At 45.3% G+C, this 19,558-nt stretch overlaps 1 protein-coding gene across 1 annotated transcript in view; it reads left to right on the forward strand.

The window, feature by feature from the left end:
- Positions 1–1,054: 1,054 nt before the first annotated feature.
- Positions 1,055–19,558, forward strand: part of tet2 (tet methylcytosine dioxygenase 2) — a 32,149-nt gene continuing 13,645 nt past the window's right edge. Inside the window, exon 1 of the mRNA XM_062530666.1 lies at positions 1,055–1,479. The gene's annotated coding sequence lies outside the window, so the exon portion shown is untranslated. The remainder of the gene's footprint in view (positions 1,480–19,558) is intronic.

Consider the following 19,558-nt stretch of genomic DNA (forward strand, 5'->3'; position numbering starts at 1 on the left):
AACAGGCATAAGCACTGCCACCTAGCAGCCAGTATAACATTTCATTTCAAAATCAGACCTCATCCATGATCACCGCACGTGTAAATGCCTGTCACACACACACACACACACACACACACACACACACACACACACACACACACACACACACACACACACACACACACACACACACACACACACACACACACACACACTCACACACACAAACTCTGTCTTCTCCACTCGACCGGTTCACACTGCTGAATTAGTCTTTTTAAACTCCCCCCCACCCTCCTTCACGTCTCCACCAAACAGGCTGCGTGCTGAAGCCCACGTGGCCAATGTAAACAGGAGGTGGGCCTGGGCACGCACATAAAGAGAGAAATATGCTGCCTCTGCTGAGCCTTTCAAAGGTCGGAGTGTTGTCTTCCCCCTGCTCCAAAATGAGCCAGAGAGCCAAGGCTGGGCCAAAATAAGAGCGTGGCTGTGGAGACGAGGGCAGGGCTGCCTCTCGGGGACAAGAGGAGTCTCTCACCCCGCACTCAGAGCAGGAGGCAAAGGCCATGCCAGAGGGGAGTTCCCCTGACCAGCACCGTTACACACAGAACCCTGCAAATAGTCGCAAGTGAAAGAGGCCAAAAGAGAGAGAAGAAGAAGAAAAAGCAAACAGCAGCCCGCATGTTGCTGAGTCTTAGTATGACTCACTCTTCCTTCCTGTTTCTTGGAGGCGGGTGCTTTTTGTCAGCCTTATAAACCCACAGTTGTGGAGTGGAAGTCTTTTTAATCTTGTTCTTCACAAAGTGAGGACAGCATGGGACTATAAAGTGAGCTTCTGTTGGATCAAGGATTGAGTCCTTAAGAAGACAAACATCACTGGATATTTTTACTATCGCTTCTCTTCTTTTCATGAATAACTCTTTCATGCTTCTTCATTTGTTTTGTCTAGTCTTTCCCTCCTCCCTTCTGCGGTCTGACTCGCTGGAGCCATATCCTGTGCAGTGATCCACTCCAGTGCTTGGGGCCAGCCTCAGCAGTGTGCACTATTGTGTACGGCTGAGAGAAGGAGGGGGGAGAGAGAAGGAGCCCTGGCCCTTTGTGTGGGAAGGACTCAGCAGGAAGGTGATTTTGCGATTACTTCAGCTTGCCAGCAGAGCAGGCTCTCCCAGATCCACATGCACACCACTGTCCAGTCAGCCAGCCACAGCCTCAGCTAGAACTGCATACAGTGAGTGCGTACGTAGGTGCTTGTGTATGTGTGTCAACGTGTGTGAGACCGAGTGTGTGTGCGTGTGCTCCAAGTGGCCAACAGCGTCGACGCCGGGCTTCTCCTTCTGATGATGAAGGCAGACGTCAGACTGGCCCATGAATATTGATGTGGAGGATAGTCTGTTTCATAGAAGAACAGGAGGAAGCAAGATGGCTGCCCTTTAGGATTTGTTAAAGAGGAGAGCCAGACGGTTTGCTGGAATTCTACAGAGTGGAGGGACGTAAACCGAGGTGAGAGTTATTTTCTGTGTTTCTCCTTGTCTTGTCCTTGTTTCCCTCTGGCTTGAGAGTATTTTCAGCTAATGTAGGCTTAGCCCTGGCATGCTAATATCCTCAGTAGCACCGAGAGCTAACATAATAAGGAGGGGATATTAGATAAAGCTCTCCAACATGGCTGACATTTTTTTCTTTTTTCAGCTAGTAGAAATAGAGAGATATCACAGTGATTTTAATCCTTTGCTATGGTCCACTAGACACTTCTTGGTCTAAGGAATTTTACTGCTATAAAAAATGGTGACCTTTGAATAGCTGCTGGTTACTTTTCTTGAGGCTTTATCACCAAATACATCTGCTATTAATGGAACACTCAAGCCCCCAGTTGAAAATGTATCTTATCTCTTAAATGCCTGTTGTCCTTATTTGGATATCTGTGTTAGGAGTGATCTATTGAAGAGGGTGTTTTTGGAAGGGAAACTATTTATGCTGATTTTTTTGTTCTTTTTTGGATGGTGAGATATTTTAGCTATACATTTATTTAATCTATCAAAGTTCCTTCATGAGTGTGTTTTAGTAATGACTATGCAGGTGCTGTGATGTTTTCCTGCTTATCAGTGTGAATGGAGGGAATTTTGAGCGAGTGTTCTTTTGGGGGCAGTGGTGCTATAATGGCAGTGAGCCTGTAGTGGAGTTGAGCGGGGGATAGTGTAGCTTCTGGCTTTGTGCATCTCGTGAATCAGCTTTCATTGCATTCACTGATGAATGACAAGCAGACACAAAGGCAAGCGTAGTCCAAGGAGAGGGGAGAAAAAAAGAGAGGGGAATTGTAGTGGTGGAAGACAACAAGGTCAGGAGCTTTAAAGGAAATGAAACCCAATCCCTAGGCACCATTAGCTGAGGAATTGGGAAGGGAATTTGGGAGGGTTTTCTTTTAACAATTAAAAGAGAAATTCTTTTTACTACATATGTTTATTCTAGACGATGAAAGGAATCTAAAAGTAGACAGACACAAACAAACAAGATTTGAAAATGCAGAGTGCTGGGAGATATCTATAATCCTTTCAGTGTTTGAAGAAAATAAAGTCATGTGGTTTAAAAAAAAAAATGCTGGCTATGCATTTTCCACTGTATGTGTATGTTCCACGTCCATTCCATTCCATGCCTTTAAAGTTCACATTCCATGATCCGTTTCAGGGGTCTGGAGAATATTTGCCTCTCTCTGGTAGTATGCTGTGGACAGATTCCATACTGAGCTGTGTGGGGGAGGGACCTAGTTCTTAACAGATTCAAAACTAAGAGCAAACTTAAACAGTCAATTGCAGCAAACTTATTCCAGCAACAAAGGTGTTTACATTGTCATTTAATGTTAGTGTTTGTCCAACTACACTGTTTAGTGCCTAAAGTTGAAAGTTTAAAACTGCAAAAACAACCAAACCCAAATGTATGTATCTGTAAATACAGAGAAGGGTGGTTTCTGGTGTGTTCTGTCTTTGTGCTACTGTTGCTGATGAACTTTACACTTAACTATGGGGTGTGATAAGTTTAATAAGAGCAGTAATAAAAGATTTAAATTTGTGTGGGCTGGTTCTCACACGGCACTTTACACATATTAACCATGGTAAATTGTTTTTACAACCCCAGCCAAGACCCCTTGAACAAATGAATTGCAAATGAGCTTTCTCTGAAGCATCTGAGCTCACTTACACTAACATTAGGATTAACATCATAATTAGCCATTAGAATATGACTGATGAAGGGCTCCCCTTCTGCTCTCTGGGGTTTGTGTATTTGACATGTGTATTCCCTCCTTGCACTTTCACAGTGGCAGTTTGATATGCTAAAAAAGCTCACGCCTGCAAGGGGTTAGAGCCTTGAGTCCCTAACAGGGTGCTACAAACCTCTGAGAGATGGGAGGTGCCCATGTTAAGGTCTCTTTAATGAAGGAATCTGGTTAGATGTCAACCCTGCACCAGTGTCATACCCAGTAAAACTCAATAACACAAAACCTCAACCTTAACATGATTGTGTTGTTGTAATAATGACATGTTATAAAGCATTTATCCAGCATGTGTTGCAACAAAAGGGTTGCTGTTGAATGGTCTATTAACAGATGTGAATTTCCTCACCAAAGGATTACAGTTTGAGAGAGCCAATCCAGCTGTTTGGAGAGCTGATAAAGAAACGGTAGCGGTCCCTGTTACCTGGTGCCCTCCCTTTAAACACAAACATTCCACCAGATCTGTGCATTCCACTGAACCGCTCACTCTCCACATGTCTGGATCTAAAGCTCTCTGCATTCATGGCAAAAAAAGCGACGCAAAGACCAAGTATGGTGAAGTCACTGTGAGACTGCACTAAGAGCAGTTATTATCGCTCATTAGCATTAGTGTAAGAGTCACGCCGCCCAATCCAGAACAAGAGACCAAATTGCGTTAATCCATTAGAGTTTGTGGTTGTATGGGGCTGAGGCTTCCAGTACACTGTGCTGAGAGTTCACTGTCAGGAGCCTTCCATGTAACAATGGCAGAGCGCTCCACCCAACCCATGGCATGGTCCTGTTTTGATATGGTAAGCATGGTGGGTAAGTGCAGCCGGCCCATGGCATGGCCCTGTTTTGATATGGTAAGCATGGTCGGTGACTGCTGCGCGTCAACATGGCTGCACACTCCAGCCCAGCGCAAGTGAGTCTGACCTCAGGGCTGTTGTGTCGGGGAGAGCTCCATAGACTTGCCCTGTCTTGGCTCACTCTGTGGGAGACATGTTGATATCGTATATATTGTGTTCTTTGTGGGTACACTGAGTTCAGCAATGCATCATTTTCTGATTTGGTTAAACTTGTGAGAATAGAAAGCAAAGACTTATTTATTATTCACAACAAAGCTTAGACTGTTCTCAGATATCTCCGATTACTAACACTGGGGATAGATTTAAGTCTGCGTTTTTAAAGATTAAGTTATCTGTCTTTGCACAGTCAAGCAGCACCATGTCAAATTATTCAATGAAACATCTGAATTAACTGGGAAGAATTTACTACAGTGGTTGAATTTAAATATTTGCCAACATTGGGTTGCATTATGTATGGACTTAAATCCAACAAGTATATTTGGAAACAACCCTTCCTAAATTGACAGAATGTCTAGACAGACCGATGATTCAATTTACTTTGTGATAATTATTTCTCTAAACATCTTGTGTAGAAAAACAATATTTATCTCAGTACTAATACATTGTGCAACAACAAAAAATGTGCTGTGCTCAACACAGCTATGTTGCTAGCTTGCTATGCTTGATCCATACATGGAAATACAGCAGAGCAGTGGAGACCTCAGTGGGGAGGTTTTGTCTAATGGAGGCGAGTCAGATAAATCAATCAGGTAGGCACGGACAGCTCTCATCAATCAGCACAGTCTGATAAGCTCACCGTGGAGGAGACTCCTCTATAGTGTGCAGCCTCAAAAGGGCCCTGCACATTCCAGTCGATTCACCACCTATATCTGTTTTTGTAAGAATGTTCCACCACCACAGCATCCCACAACAATGCTGCCTGCTACAATGAGCCAGGCTGACCTTTGACCTGTGACGTCAGCTTAGTGCATCATATTTCTAGCCAGGGGCCATTTGGATCATGACATGGTGGAACAGGTTTAGAGCAGTTCAAAGAGCTTCAGCGTTTCCTAGTAACCAGCTGCTGGGTCCCTGATTCCAAATCGAGAGATAGGTGGTATTGATCTGCCTGCTGCTGTTGCCTTCATCTCTGCAGCAGCCACTGGGGAGAGGCTCTGAGAAGCCATTTTATGTGCCTGCCTGCCTCTGTGCTCTCCTTGTAGACCTGGTTGGCTGTGTGTCTTAATTTCACTTCCATCTTTTTCATTTTACTACCGTGTTCATTTTGAAACATTGTGGCTTTGAAACGTGTGAAGCAGCACAATCCACGTGGGGGAAGCCACAGACTGATCTTAGGCCTTCCTGACGGTTTGTGAGTGACATTGCACAATTCTTTTGTCTGATTAAGTCATCATAAGACAGCTTCCAGCTCATAATTGCGGACACTCCCCCAGTGTAACGTTAACGATGTCCGCGCTGCGGAATCTCAAGGCAACCCCAGCGCTGGGCGTTTCCTGTTGGAGTGGGTTTTGGCACGCTGGCACGCGTTGGCCGTGTGGCGGCGGGGTGTGTGTGTGGCGCGGCCAGGGTGGGAGCCCGGCGCCCGGAGCTGGACAGGAGCGTATCAGTGTCAGGGTTTACCTCAGGGGTGAGCCGGCAAGGGCACCACTCGGAGCTCACTCACTCCACGTGAGCGAGCGCACATGGCCGCTCTGTTTACAAACACTATCCCAGCATTCTGGCACGCTCGTTACGTAACCACCTCAGCGAGTAGCATCTCTGAGGCCATCTACCCGCCCGCTCTAGATGTGGGAACATCACCATCCCGGCATGGGAGGTGGAGAAGGGGTGGGGTGTGTGTGTGTGTGTGACAGTGTGTGCCGAGTTAGGTGGGGGTAGTGGAGTTGGGAGGTGTGGCGTTGCTGGCCAAGGTAGTGTCTGAAATATAGAATGTGTCCACGCCACGAGCGCTGGCTCACGGAGAAGCTGTCTGTCTGACAGCAGCAGCGTCACCGCTTAGTGGAGGCCCAGACAGGGCTGGCTAAGGCGTGCAGTATGAACACTTCAGTTCAGTATGAAAACATCCTCTTAGACTGAAATGTGGCTTTATTAACTAAAGTTATTGATTATCAGGTGACCATTTTCTTTTGACGGCTAAATGGCAGATCGCACATGTCCTATAAACCTGTGATTTGTTCATTATCAACATTTCCCCCTGACAAGTGTTCACTTCCTTTGTGAGTTGTGGTCTTCTTCTGGGGGTAGATGTTCTTTTAAAAGGTGTTCATGTGATGATAAATGTGGTTTCCAAAAACTGTGTGGGTACATTACGCTACCGCATGTGGAAATTCAAAGAAAAAGGTTATCTGAACTGAAAACATGCATATCTGAGAACGGGGTCACTTGTTTCACTCAGAAAAATGGATACAAACATTTGCCAGTTAGTATTAGATAGACTCCTATCTCTCAGATACTGTTCTACTGATTTGGCAGTTATTGTTTTGTAAGTAGACATTTATGTCAAAATGACTTTTGTGAGTTGGTTTTGTAAGTCAAGGCAGACAGAGGGATACACCACATGTGCATAAGACACTTTGTGAATGCTTTTGCACACACACACTCTCAGTTCATTTTTTTGTAGGCCAATCATTGTTTCACACTAACATTTTAACATTGATTGTGAGGTGGCTTGGCCAGATCTTGCAGTCAAACCTTCAAAAGTCCTTTACTTCACAGTGTACCGGTTTGAAAGAAAAGCTGAAAGCACCCAATAGTCTTTGGAGGTAATGGGTGAAATGACTAATAAGCTTAGCCTGTGATTCAGAGCAGGGAAACTTCAACCCTGTCCTCATCATGCATCAGTCATGTGACGTTCAGCAGGCTCCTCCCCCCACCATGTGAGAGATGGGAGTCTTGACAACTCCAGCCAACTAAACACATTCAAATGTTTGCCCTGTCTAAAATGGCTGTCACACAGCCCAGGGAGGGCTGGGAGGGGGAGGGTGGTATTTAGGCCCTCTATTCACGCCAATGGGAGTCAGCTGGCTAGGAGTGCTATCCAAGAGCGTAACCTTACCATAGTCTCTCAGTGACATCACTAGCTACTTCTGAAGGTCTCAAGCATACAACGCTCAATATTAGGTTTCCACTCAGGAATGTGAAGCCATGACAGCTGGCTAGTCTGGTTTGTCCCCTACCACTGACAGGTGTGTGTGTGTGTATATGTGTGTGCGCGCGTGTGTGTGCTTTATGGGTTTGTTTTTGACAATGTAATGTTTTTTGTTTTGTTTATTTTTTAAATGACTTATTCTGAATCTGAATATGCTGGTGTCAGTACGGGTGCTAGTATACTCCCTGTGCTGAGATGTTGGAGTGACATGTGGAGTCCTGTCCGGACAGGTTTGCATTCCCTCAGCCCTGTCTATTGATCAAATAATCTAGCTTAATCTACCCACATGACAGCCCGAGCGCTACTCCCTTTGAAACAGACTGCATTGCCAGTGCTGTGTGTACACTGGAGCTCTTGCAAGGTGTGAGTCCTGGTCTCGCTCCAACACCCGTCTTAGCTTCATGTTAGAGGCATTCAGCTCACTGTTTGTGTGTCACAAGTTGATTTAGTTGATGAATTCCACTGTGCTCTCCTACTGAATAGCACCACACCACCAGCAGTAGAACACATGACGTGTATTTGTTGTTGTTGCTGGATGTCTTGTGGTGTGTGTGTGCCCTTCTGTTGGACGGCCTGACTCACGGTGAGCCCACCCCTGGCTCTGAGTGATGTGCGAGCAGCCGTAGCCTCCATACAAGGAGACGGCTTGTGTCACGTGCCTGCACTCACGGGAGGGGAAAAGACACCATGGCAACAGTCGCTGAGGTCAGGCTGCCTGGAAACCAATGAGAGCTAAGATATTGATACATTCCTTGCCAATATCGGATGCGGAACACATTGGTGATTATCTTACCATCTACTGCATTTGGACATCAAAGCATTCAGCTATTCCTGTCCCCCTACTCATATGGAATAGAGTTCAATCAGAGAATTAAGGCTCTGTTTCAGGGGAGGAATTCCTTGCCATTAAATAGCTGAATCAACTGTATGTTTGCGCTTATTAGTGGGGGCAGCTCTTTAAAACTGGAATCAGATGCAGGCGAGTTGTCTGGAGCAAATGAATGGAGTAGCTGTTGGTGTATGGGGTTTCCAGCTTGCTGCTGTTTCATGGGTGTAGTGTTTAGATTTCCTCTCATGTGACTGACCCATGTTTACCACCAACTTCCTCTTCCTGTTTAAGTGAACACTTTTTCTGGGCTTGGATTTACACAAACTGAAATCAGACATTTAACCAAGTCTTTCTTGAAGAAAGAGATCTTTTGGTTGTGCTGTTACAATTGCAGATATCAAAATAAAGCTAATACTTCAGCAAGTTTGATTTATCTAGTCTTCAAACATCAGCCATTGGCTCACCATACACATTGAAAAGGGGCCAGTGAAAAGCATTACCAATTAATTATAGAATGTGGGATTTCCTCTTGAGAGGCTATGGATAACATTATATGGGTTTTTTATAGAATAGAAGTCATCTGAGAGTAATAATGCTCCTTTTTTAAAATGGGAGCAATATTGATCTGAGGAGATTCATTGTGTACTGTTCACGAGTGAGCTAGCTCACTCTAGTCAGCCATACTAGGTTAATGTTTGGAGCAGATGGCTGTGAAGCACTAATAAGGTGGTCGTCATGGCTACCGTGCACCCTGAAAGAAATTAACTTTGCACTGAGCACAGTTCATCAAGTTAGTCAGATATATTGACTGGTTTCCAGACAAAGGAATGGAGCGAGAGGGGAGAAGTGGAGTGTGCGTTGTGGGGGTGGGGAGTAGCCCGAGTGTCTCATGTGGTGATGTGTCGTGCATGCCCAGAAAGACCACCTCTTAATTAGATCCTCAGTGTGATGAAGCCTTTGCACACAAACATAAGCGCACAAACTGACAGCTGAATCTTTGGCTTCATACAGGCTTTTGGTCAGACTCTTGCTATTGTTAGTTGATGGTGGTCTAATCCAAATCCAAACAATCCCCAGAAATGCCTATCTAAACAAGACAAATACAGCTCTGGTGATTATTTTTCCCTTTCTTTCTCCTTCTCTCTCCCTATCTATTTGTCAGGGTCGACTGGTTCAGGGAGGTTAGCCCCAGTTATACAGTCACACGATCTGATGTGAGGTAATAATCAACCACTACCCACCATTGCTGACCTCAAAGACCTCAGCAGAGGTGGGGTAGAGACTGTCAACACAGAGCAGCACAAACGAATGCAAGGCACTAACACTTGAGCACCCCTCAGACCACATCACAATGGTTGTCCAGCAAGGCAGCATAGTAGTGGTGGTGGGCTCAGTCATAACAGCAGTCATGTGATATCAGCAGTTAGGTCCTGGAAAAAAAACCTCCTCTTTAACTAGTTCAAGTGATGTTTTTCAAAAACACTGACGTGGAGGGGAAAGGCACAACAAAAGAGAACGAAGAGGCCTGGTTTGGGAAATAACACCTTAAAGCTGAGGCCCCATGTTGTTTTAAAAAAAGAAACCGAGACAGATAGTAGGCCATTGACACATTTTGTGTTACCCATAGAAGCGGTAACCTGCTGTGCAACCAAGCTAACGTACAAATGATTCAGATGTTGTCTTTTTTCAACCTGTAACCAGAAAATCTTGCCTCGCAAGCTTTAAAAGCACGATACGGAGTCAGGGGATTGACGTCATATGACTGACTGGGAAAAGCTGTCAGACTGGTTATCAATGAGCGCCCTGGCAGCTGAACAGAGGCGCCGTGCAAGTCCTCATTGAACTCCTAAAGCCCTCATCTGGGCTGTTTTTACTTCTCCGATATTAAAGCTCATGGAAACCAGACATCACATGCCGTTTTGTATCTCTTTCTCTGGGCCACATTGGTGGCAACGACTGCTAATTCATTTTGGGCTGCAGTGACTGAAGTGGGGCCCTTTCGTCTCCAAGCAAAAACCACACAAAGTAGATTTCCTTGCTGCTGAGTCCATGTCAAAGCTAGGTTATGGGAGGCACACACTGACTGATGTTCATTACCATTACTCCATGCTCAGAGCAACACAAAGGACTTCAATGCGATCGGTACCACACAGCCACATCTGCCTCCTATTACCAACAAAGAACAATGAAGGCTGCTCTGGGCCCCACTCTCTTTCGAGGGGCTTCTCCAGGGGTGAAATTACAAACAGGAGTGTATATCCATCCCGGTTTGAGGTAATCTATTAATCTAGTCTCCAGATTTCTGGCCTCCAAGAGAACACAAAGAGGATTTAGAATGGTATTACCATGTGTGTTGATGTCATTAGGGACATACCCCGGGCACCGTTTCATACTGTACAAGGAAAGAAAAGAAAGGAGAGGAGAGATTATCAGCGAACAACTTACAGTTGTCTTTATATCTCATATGGACAGTGGAGAGGGGTGTACAATTGCAAGGAATTTAAAAGGTGAATACAGATATGTATGAGATTGTATACAATATAGGTAGGCATGCTTAACCTTAGATTTCCCCCTGCTCTGAATATTTCCACACATAATAGTTCTATGTAATAGCGGCATATGACAGTTAGTCAGTGTTATTGGTGATGTGTCTTCCAAGAGCTCCGTCACCACCTTTGCCCTCCTCATTAAGACCCTTGCAGAACAATACTCTGAGAGTGAAAAATCTGTTTTACACCCATGGCCTCCTCCTGTAAACCTATAACTGGGAGTATCCAGTTAAAAGCACACATAGGTTGAAAACCTCACAGACCATATGGTGGTTTGAGACAAACACCAATTAGTTCCAGAGGGGGAACTTTCCCTTTCTCCCATTGATATGCAGATCCCATCGCTGGGGTTACAACAGAAAAAGGTGAAGCGGACGGAAGGACAATGGCAGAGCAACAAAAGATAGGCATCAGCTCGAGCAGTGGAGAGTGTGTCCAGAGGCTGCCCCAGGCTAGCGGGCAGCAGCAGGATGCAACTGTTGTCTGTGGGGCTGGTGCGGCTGTGGCATGTGTGCTGTTGCCCAAGCAGCTGTTTGGGCCTCTGCTGTTGTTTACAGTTCAGCTGAATGAGCCTGGATGGAATGAGAGTGAATGTGTGGTCTTAGCAATAGTAAATATTTTTGCATGGTCACTGAGAGCAAATCCCCAAGTCACCTATTATATCCCTCCAGCACATACGTGAGACAACAATGTCTTTGTTTTTACTGAGGGTAACGTTGAGGGCAACACTGCACAAATGAGAGTATAGTGTGTCATTTGACTGAGACACACTCAATATTATTGTGTTTGCATGGCTTTGGGCCACATAAATTGGCCTACCTACAAAGACACAATACTACACAACATTTTAACTTTATTTACCACATTAACTTCCACAGTGTTCCGTAATGCACTGCAGCTGCCCAGTTCTACATCCCCTCACCTCTCTCAGAGACACATGTCCACCACTATTCCCTCCCCTCACCTCTCTCAGACACACATGCCCACTACTATTCTCTCCCACAGCCTGCCAAGCCTCTCTCATCTCAGGCCTCTTGGCACGGCAGGCCATGCGGAGGAAAACTGCATGCAAATATGCCTCAGAAGTAACAGCCCCCACCAGCAGACACAGAAGCCTTTTTGTTGGCAGCCCAAACGGCGGATTTGTCACATGTTGGGAGTGCTGTGTGCCATGGCTAGCCATATGAGGTGCTTTATAACCGTCCCCAGCACATGTGACACATATTACAAATGTGAGGTGAGGAACAAAACCACATCTGTACTCCGCTCTACTGATCTTCCACGGGTGGCCGTCTCCACAGCCAACACTGACAAATGCTCCAACATTTTTTTTTTCACTGCGCTCATGCTAAATGTTTAGCCAATTTGCTGGTATTTTTAAATTGAATACATTGTGTCACTACACTAAAAATGCTTTCAGGATTGTTACCACAACCAATCAGTAGTTTCATACTGGGCTTTAATGTTTCCTCCAGTCACTAAAGCTCTTGGACATGTGCTATTACCTTGAGTGTATGTGGTTGCATAGGAGGCAGAGATACTATAGATACTCTGCTTGAGTTTGCCGAGTTTGCCAGCCGAAGAGCTGAACTCAGTGCTCCTGATGAAGGCAGCGCTTGTTTACTACGGCGCGCTGAATGGCAGTGTGGAGCCTTCAGTAATGCAGGCAGAATGGCAGCCAGGGCCACAGCGCTGCTCTATATTGGTGTGAGGGATTTAAAGCGCTGTAGCATGCCACTCATCTGACCCAATTACACAGAGGGAGGGCGCCGAGGATGAGGTTTCACTCACACACAAGAAGCAGGCTTTAGGTGTGTGTGCGCACTGGACTGACTTTTGAGAAACTACCACTTTAACTAACATTCTACTTCCTCTGGGGTGGGGACATTTTCCAGCACATACTGTAGGAGCCGTGACTGATGTACTTACATGTTGATTGGTCAAGCACAATAGCCAACTTAACCAAGGCAGTAGATTAAAAAAAAAAAAATCCATGGAAAATAATTCAACTTTGAATGTGCTTAACATTAAAAAAAAAAAAAAAAAAAAAAGACCTGCATGAGGAAGTTGCAGAGGCTGGCTACTGTCACGCAATAAATGCCTTCAGGGCAGTTAAGAAGAATACAGCAATGTTGATCTGCCTGCTACTCTAACGTCAATTTGATGGTAATGTAATCTGCCTGTAAAAATGTATTCAACCTGGATAGACACAAGTAGGCTACATTTTCCAGCACAATAGGGTAGGCTATGTATACTGGAGTTACTCACAGCGTATTTATTGTCAGTTAGTTTATGTTTTATTACTTTATGTTCATGTTAGAAATAGGCTGCGACCATGATGTCAGTTAGATGGTAAATTAGTCTGCCTGATAAAATCACTGATTGATTGATTTGCTGTTATCACTTGGAAAGCTGGCCTCATTTCCCTTTGTACCAGAGTAATGATGGAGAGAATTTAAACCGGCAAACAGCTTAAAAAACTGTGAGAATGCAAACCGGTAAACAGTTCTAAAAACAGTGTAGAAGTTCTTAGAACCCTTTAGTCAGAAATGCCTACTAGTTAGAGCAACATGACCAGCAGTTCCCATAATAACACACACACACACACACACTCACACTCACACTCACACTCACACTCACACTCACACTCACACACACACACACACACACACACACACACACTCACGCACACACGCACACACACACACACACACACTAAATAAGGTAACTACATCAACAATCACTATGTAAAACGCAGAAATGTGCAACTATAGTGAATGTAAAAGCAGCCAAACGAATGCTACTGTTGCAGGGTTATGTATTGCATGACTTCTGATGCTGTTCTAAGCCACTAATCCAGTAAAGTACAGTACAGTGCATTGCAGCGGTGCCCTCAGTCATTCATATGGTCTTGTGCAATGTGATAGGTTAACTGAGTAAAACATACTTGGATTCTGTTGAATATGTTGAATTCATTGTTGAAATAATGAAGTGGCTAATTGTGTGCAGAGGAAACCATCGGAAACAAAACAGTCCTTCTCACACAATTGAGGAAATACTTTCAGCAGCAGCCCCTGTTTTCCCAGGCAGTTTTGAAATGGCCCAGGGCTGGACACTGAGCAGTGCAATCACATGTAACATATGACCAGAGCAAGACCTGCCTATAACAGCATTAGCTGACCTTCTGGAGCTCTACTGACTGTTGTCAGTATAAGGAAAACAACAGCTGAGCGGCAGCACAGCAAATTTGTTCAATGTGTTAGCAGTTACTCATGCTAACCAACATTTCTTTCATTATGGGGAAGTTTGGCCTCAATCATGGAGATGAAATTGGGGAAACAGTAAAACATAAAACCCACACTAAAGACAAAAACTACCTTCACAGCTTTTATGGGCTGGGTTTAGATTCAGACAGACCTGTGATCTCGACTCAACAAAGGAAGTGGTGTTTTTCTTTTTTCCTTTTCTTTTTTTTTAAAATGAAATTTACTACCCCTCTTTTCTTCAAGTGTGTTTCCCTGTGCTTATCATCTCTAAGGAGCACGCTTATGGGGCTATTGGGTGCAGAAAGAGGAAGCACACACTCGAGATAATGCTTTATTTTTGGAGCTTTTGGAGGAAAAGAAAGGAACGGTGGCTGCCGTGTGATTTACGAGCTCTCCCGTATCTCCCCTGGACGTGTCTGTAGGCCCTGACCCTCGCTCTCTGCCACCCGGGCCTGAACCTGAGAGTGCACAGCCACGGGCCTCACAGGGCCTGAACCTGAGAGTGCACAGCCACGGGCCTCACAGCTGTCGTTATCAGTGAATGTCACGTACGGCTGCCAAGTATCGACCCAACGACCCTCTCTCTCTCTCTCTCTCTCTCTCTCTCTCTCTCCCTCTCTCTCTCTCAACAGTCCTATTTCTGATCATGGTTTGACAGCAACATAGTGTGTTTTGACATTTAATGTAGGCTACCTGTATGCTACACTCCCATGAGGAATCAGCTCTTCCCATTGCACCACCGTGCTGCAACAAAACAGTCAAAGTCACAGCAGTGGTCTCTCAGGCATTTAGCTTGGGCTTCTAAGATGGGGTCCTCCCAAGGATCACCACAACACAGACACCACAACAACCAGACAAAAATGCAGTCTTATCCCATATCTCGGTCTTTATTTACATGGCCCACCAACTGCTTGCCTGATTCCTCTACAGCCGCCAGCATGTGGTGAGTTCTTATTTGGCACCGGGCTCCACATTGTCAAACCCCAATAACCCTGCGTCTGTCCCACCCCTGCCCTGGGGCCGAGCAGCCAGCAACCCACTGAGCAGCTATAAATACCGGCTAAAACACAGTCTCAAAGGCCGCGCAGTGCCCAGCCTGTCAAGCCTCTTAAAGCGCTGGACAGAGCAGTTTACAGGTGTGCAAAAATAAATGTCCAGACAGACCCTTTTTTTTTCCCCTTCTGAATTGCCACAGGAAAAGGGCTGTGGCACTCCAGAGACTGGGAAAAGTAGAGGGGCTGGGTGCATAATTACAGGCCGTGAGTGAGTGTCACATCAGGGAGAAAAAGAGGGAAGACAGGATAGACAACACAACACACTGAAAACAAACCACACCTCAAAACAGTCATGGCAGTCACGCCACATGGAAATTACAAAGAATGTTAAAAGGCGATACAAGTCAGATGGAAAATAAATCAAAGAAAACATGCAGATAAATCAATGCTATGCCACACAAATGCCTGTTTTCTAGTTAGTTGGTGTGTAATTCCTTAGCTACAGCAAAGGAATTTGAAGCTTAAAAATATATTTTTAATTAACTGTACACAGGATGCAGTCCTATTGTTTCAGAGTAGGAGTAGTCAACATGAGTATTTTTGTTTTGTGTGTGTGTGTGAGTGTGTGTGTGTGTGTGTGTGAGAGAGTGCACACAGAGCTCAGCTGGGATCTCTGGCTTTGTTATCCTCAGCTCTCAGAGATTTTTTTTTTTTGTTTTCGGAGTGGGTGTATCCAACTGTGACAAGCTGCTTGGCTGTCCCGGGCTGGCTGCAAAATCTGGAGTGGCCCTCCAGAGTGGATTGGCTACAGAGCCAAGTGGGATAGCCCACCACAAAGAGCTATCAGAAAGAGCCAGGCTCCAGAGCTGACACAATGTACAGATACAACTATCTACTACAGTACATCTGTTTTTAATATCTGTACTTTTTTTTTCAAAAAAAGGGTTATTTTAAATTGGAATATTACAATGGTTTTGAATAGAAGTCACACAGAGAAATCAACTTTTTTTTTTCCATTGTATGTGACTTGTGGCTTTCTTCTCCTGGGGGTTCAGGTCAAATTAAATGGTTTCCCCCCCCAGAGCCAACAAAGGGGGCATGTCACCTCTCATTAGCCGAGCCTAAGAGACGGGGGACACCCACTGTACCCGCGCGCCACCACCGGGGCTGGCAGCAGCCGAGAGCAGCTCATCCCCACGCTGCTGGGCCTGGCGCGGAGGCGTCATCGGGAGCGCCCGATAACACAGTCTGAGTGGAACCAATGCGCCGGTTCTGCTTTATTCATCCCACATGCAGCCCTCGAGGATCTATTCTGAGGCGCTGGGCTCAGTCTCAATTATAAGCTTGGCAGGAATCAGAGGTATAAACGAATGTCATGTTAGTTTTGTAACTTCTATATTGTTATCGTAATACTCAGCTCGATTTTAAGTCAGCAGTTTGCTGTTGCCTGTAAGTGGCAGATACATACAGAGATCTAGATCTAGATATATGTAAACAAATCTAAACCATTCTGTTTTCCACTATTTGAAACCTAGCCTAATTAGTTCATAAAAGTACTGGTCACCTCTGACAGACACAGGACAACTAGAGACTGAACAAAATCTGTTGGAAATGTGTTGATGTCATTTTTTAAACAGTACTGTGCCATCTTTTTTTTGCCATGGCTGTGTTTTGATCCAGGTTACATTCCAGCTGGCCATTTCAGGCTTGGCTGGAAGAGCTGTCACTGAGGAGCCCATTTCCAAACAGAGTCTGGTGGTTTGGCTCGTTAGTGGAAGATTTAGCACTTTAACACCAGGGGCGGTGTATGGCACCCGTCCTGCACAGGATGACATGCGGGGGGACATCGTTAACGTGCCTGCCTGCCTGCTCTGCGGGCCCTGATGGCTGAGCGCTAACTGTGTTTCTCAGATGTCATTTTACAGTCTAACAAAAATGCAGATTCTAAAAAAAAAAGCAAAGGTTAGGGATGTGAGAGCAAGAACAGCCTCATTTCTTTACTCTGAAATGTTTCCCCTTTTTATGGAAGTCATAGCAGAGACATGTTGAACGGTTATGACACGTTCTGTGTGTGAAGTCAGAGTTTTGTCCATGTTAAGTTAAATCGGCAGGTGCTACTTCAAGCTCCCCTTCCAATCAGACACCTGGAATAAATTTGCTGAGGACTGTAGTAATCTGTTCTATATTAGCGTTCCTGTGCACTCAGTAAACTCCTTTGCTATATGGTTCTGCGTAGACTCCAACTCCTTTTGACAGTTGATCCTTCATCTTTAAATCCTTGAAACCTTTTCCATCTTGTGTACCTTGCCCTATACACAAGATGGCCTTAATTGAAGGTCACTTATAGGCTTTTTTTTTTTGTTTTCTCCGAGTGATTCTCGTGTCCGTATGTAGCCCTGACGTGTGCAATGTAGCAGCTGCAGCTCTGAAGGTGACAGCTCCTCTCCTATGATCACGAGCAAATGTAATAGAGTCCAGATGTCATAATCAGCTCCAATGACGGAGTATCACGCTGCCAAATGAAACATACTATGCTAGCCCGGCTACCTCAACTCTTTCCAGCCATACTGTCCATTTATTACCTCTTTTTTTCTTTTCCTTTTTACTGCACTCCACAGCTCCTATAGACCGCTCAGCCCTAGTTCAAGGCGAGGGGGGGAGGGCTGCAGAGGTTTTCGTGGGAATCGAAATCTGGCTTCAATTATGCTTTCAAAGGTTGGGGACTATGTTTTTCTTATCTCTCCATGGCTGCACAGTGGTTGTGTCCTATGGCCCTGCGCAGGAGAGGACATGATTTACGTGCCAGTCACATAAATAGTGCTGAGCGCAGATTTCAAGGGGTGTATGTGGATGAAGCTAAGAGAGAAACGTGGCTGATTTAGGACCATATATATATTTCTGGTGGATGGGATCTGCTAGTAAAAGAGTATTTGAGCGTTCCCCTCACAGCATCCAGTAGAAGTGTGGTGTGCCCCCCTTAGCACTTCTGCACACCAGCACATTTCTTTACCTGTTAGATCGATTTATTTTGATGGCAAAGCAAGACATCCAACAAGGTGTGTTAGCATTGGGAATGCAATGCTGGGATTTTTTTTTCTTTTCCCTCTATAAGGCTTATGGGCCCTGGGCTGTTGCACAATGGAAAGGTTTTCAACATGAGTGACAGTGGACTGTGAGGAAGCCAGTCATAAGGCTACTTGGGTGATGACTGGAGAGAGCATCTCCCCATATCCCCCTTTATCTGTGCAGGCTGCCCTCGCAGAGGAGAGCGCCACACAGAAGCCTGTGCTCCCAAGACCCATGAATCCCAGCCCCGGGATGACAGTGTTTCTCCACCTTAATGGCGCTGTCCACAAACATTAGTGGCCCTGTTCGTCCGAGGGCTGCGCCAGTCACCGGGATATTTCACAGGAATCTGCCGCTTCTTGGGCACAGCTCCGCCCCGTTGCGTCTGCGGAGAGGCGTCGCATAATTATGATGGATTAGACTGCGGCTTGGTCTGGGGTCTGCGCGCTGTAATTGTTTCACAGATGCTGCGGATGTGACATACATTAATAATCACAGCCTGGCAGTTAGAAATCAATGGCATCACAGAATTCTATATCTGCTCCTGGCATTGGGGGAGGGGAGCGCAGAATGAGAGAGAGAGAGAGAGAAGCACGCACGCACAGCAGAAGATGGGAAGAGATACTGTTTGGGCCTCTACTGAAATGTCAATCCGTATCTGTATAGTCAGCTGCCTTCATCTGCAGTTTATGCATTTTAATCTGCTATATGTTTTTAACATTCAGATGGTGAGTAGAAGATAGGTGCAGTCCTAGTAATATTAGAGTTGCAACAGTGAATAGATCACAATGTAAGACAGCGCGCACACGCAAACAAATCACATCATGCTATAACATGGCAATATAGGAATTAAAAAAAAACTTCTCCACCACTGAAAGTGACTTCAAGAATGCCCAGTTTCCACACTGTTACAAGGCGTTGTTGACAGGGCTACGCCACCGTCACTCATCTTTTTAAGCCTTTTTAACAGGCTTAATGGTAATGCCATCAGTTTCACACAGACCTCCTGTGTCTGCTGTCCAAGTTGATTATCACTATGCCCTATTGGGCAGCACAGACTTGCAGAGCAAGCCATTTTCAGCAGCAAGTCATAATGAACATCACACATTTGTCCAGATCAAAAGACTATTAGGTCAGCAACACCAACATCAGTATCAACCACTTGGCCTGAAAATTCTGAACGTTCTGAGGTTTGCATTGTTGTCAGAGATCTCTTTCCTTGTAGCGTAGCCATAGTGGAACCATAACAGCGCGCCTTGCCTGGACTAATAAGTGATTCAGCCTCCCACCCCCTGCCATGCAAGCAAGCAGAATTATTCATGGGGTGGGATTACAATAGGGGCTGGAAGGTGTGGAATACCACCGCACAACAGCTGATGCGCTGCAGAGTCCCACTGCCATATCTGCCATCTGTAGACACTGCAGCAGATACAAATTAAGGTTGGAAGGAAAAAAGAGAGAAAAGATCCAAGGCACTATATTCTATTCTTTAGTCCTTTATTAAACTTAGGTTGGAAGGAATTGGGATGTTAGACCTCGCAGATGCGTGCTGTATTCCATTTCTGTCCATTATTCTTACAAGAGCAGGAAAGTCTTGAGTCTAGAATGTCTCCCTG

The sequence above is a fragment of the Sardina pilchardus genome, chromosome 2 (genome assembly GCF_963854185.1).
Source record: "Sardina pilchardus chromosome 2, fSarPil1.1, whole genome shotgun sequence".
Taxonomy (NCBI): domain Eukaryota; kingdom Metazoa; phylum Chordata; class Actinopteri; order Clupeiformes; family Clupeidae; genus Sardina; species Sardina pilchardus.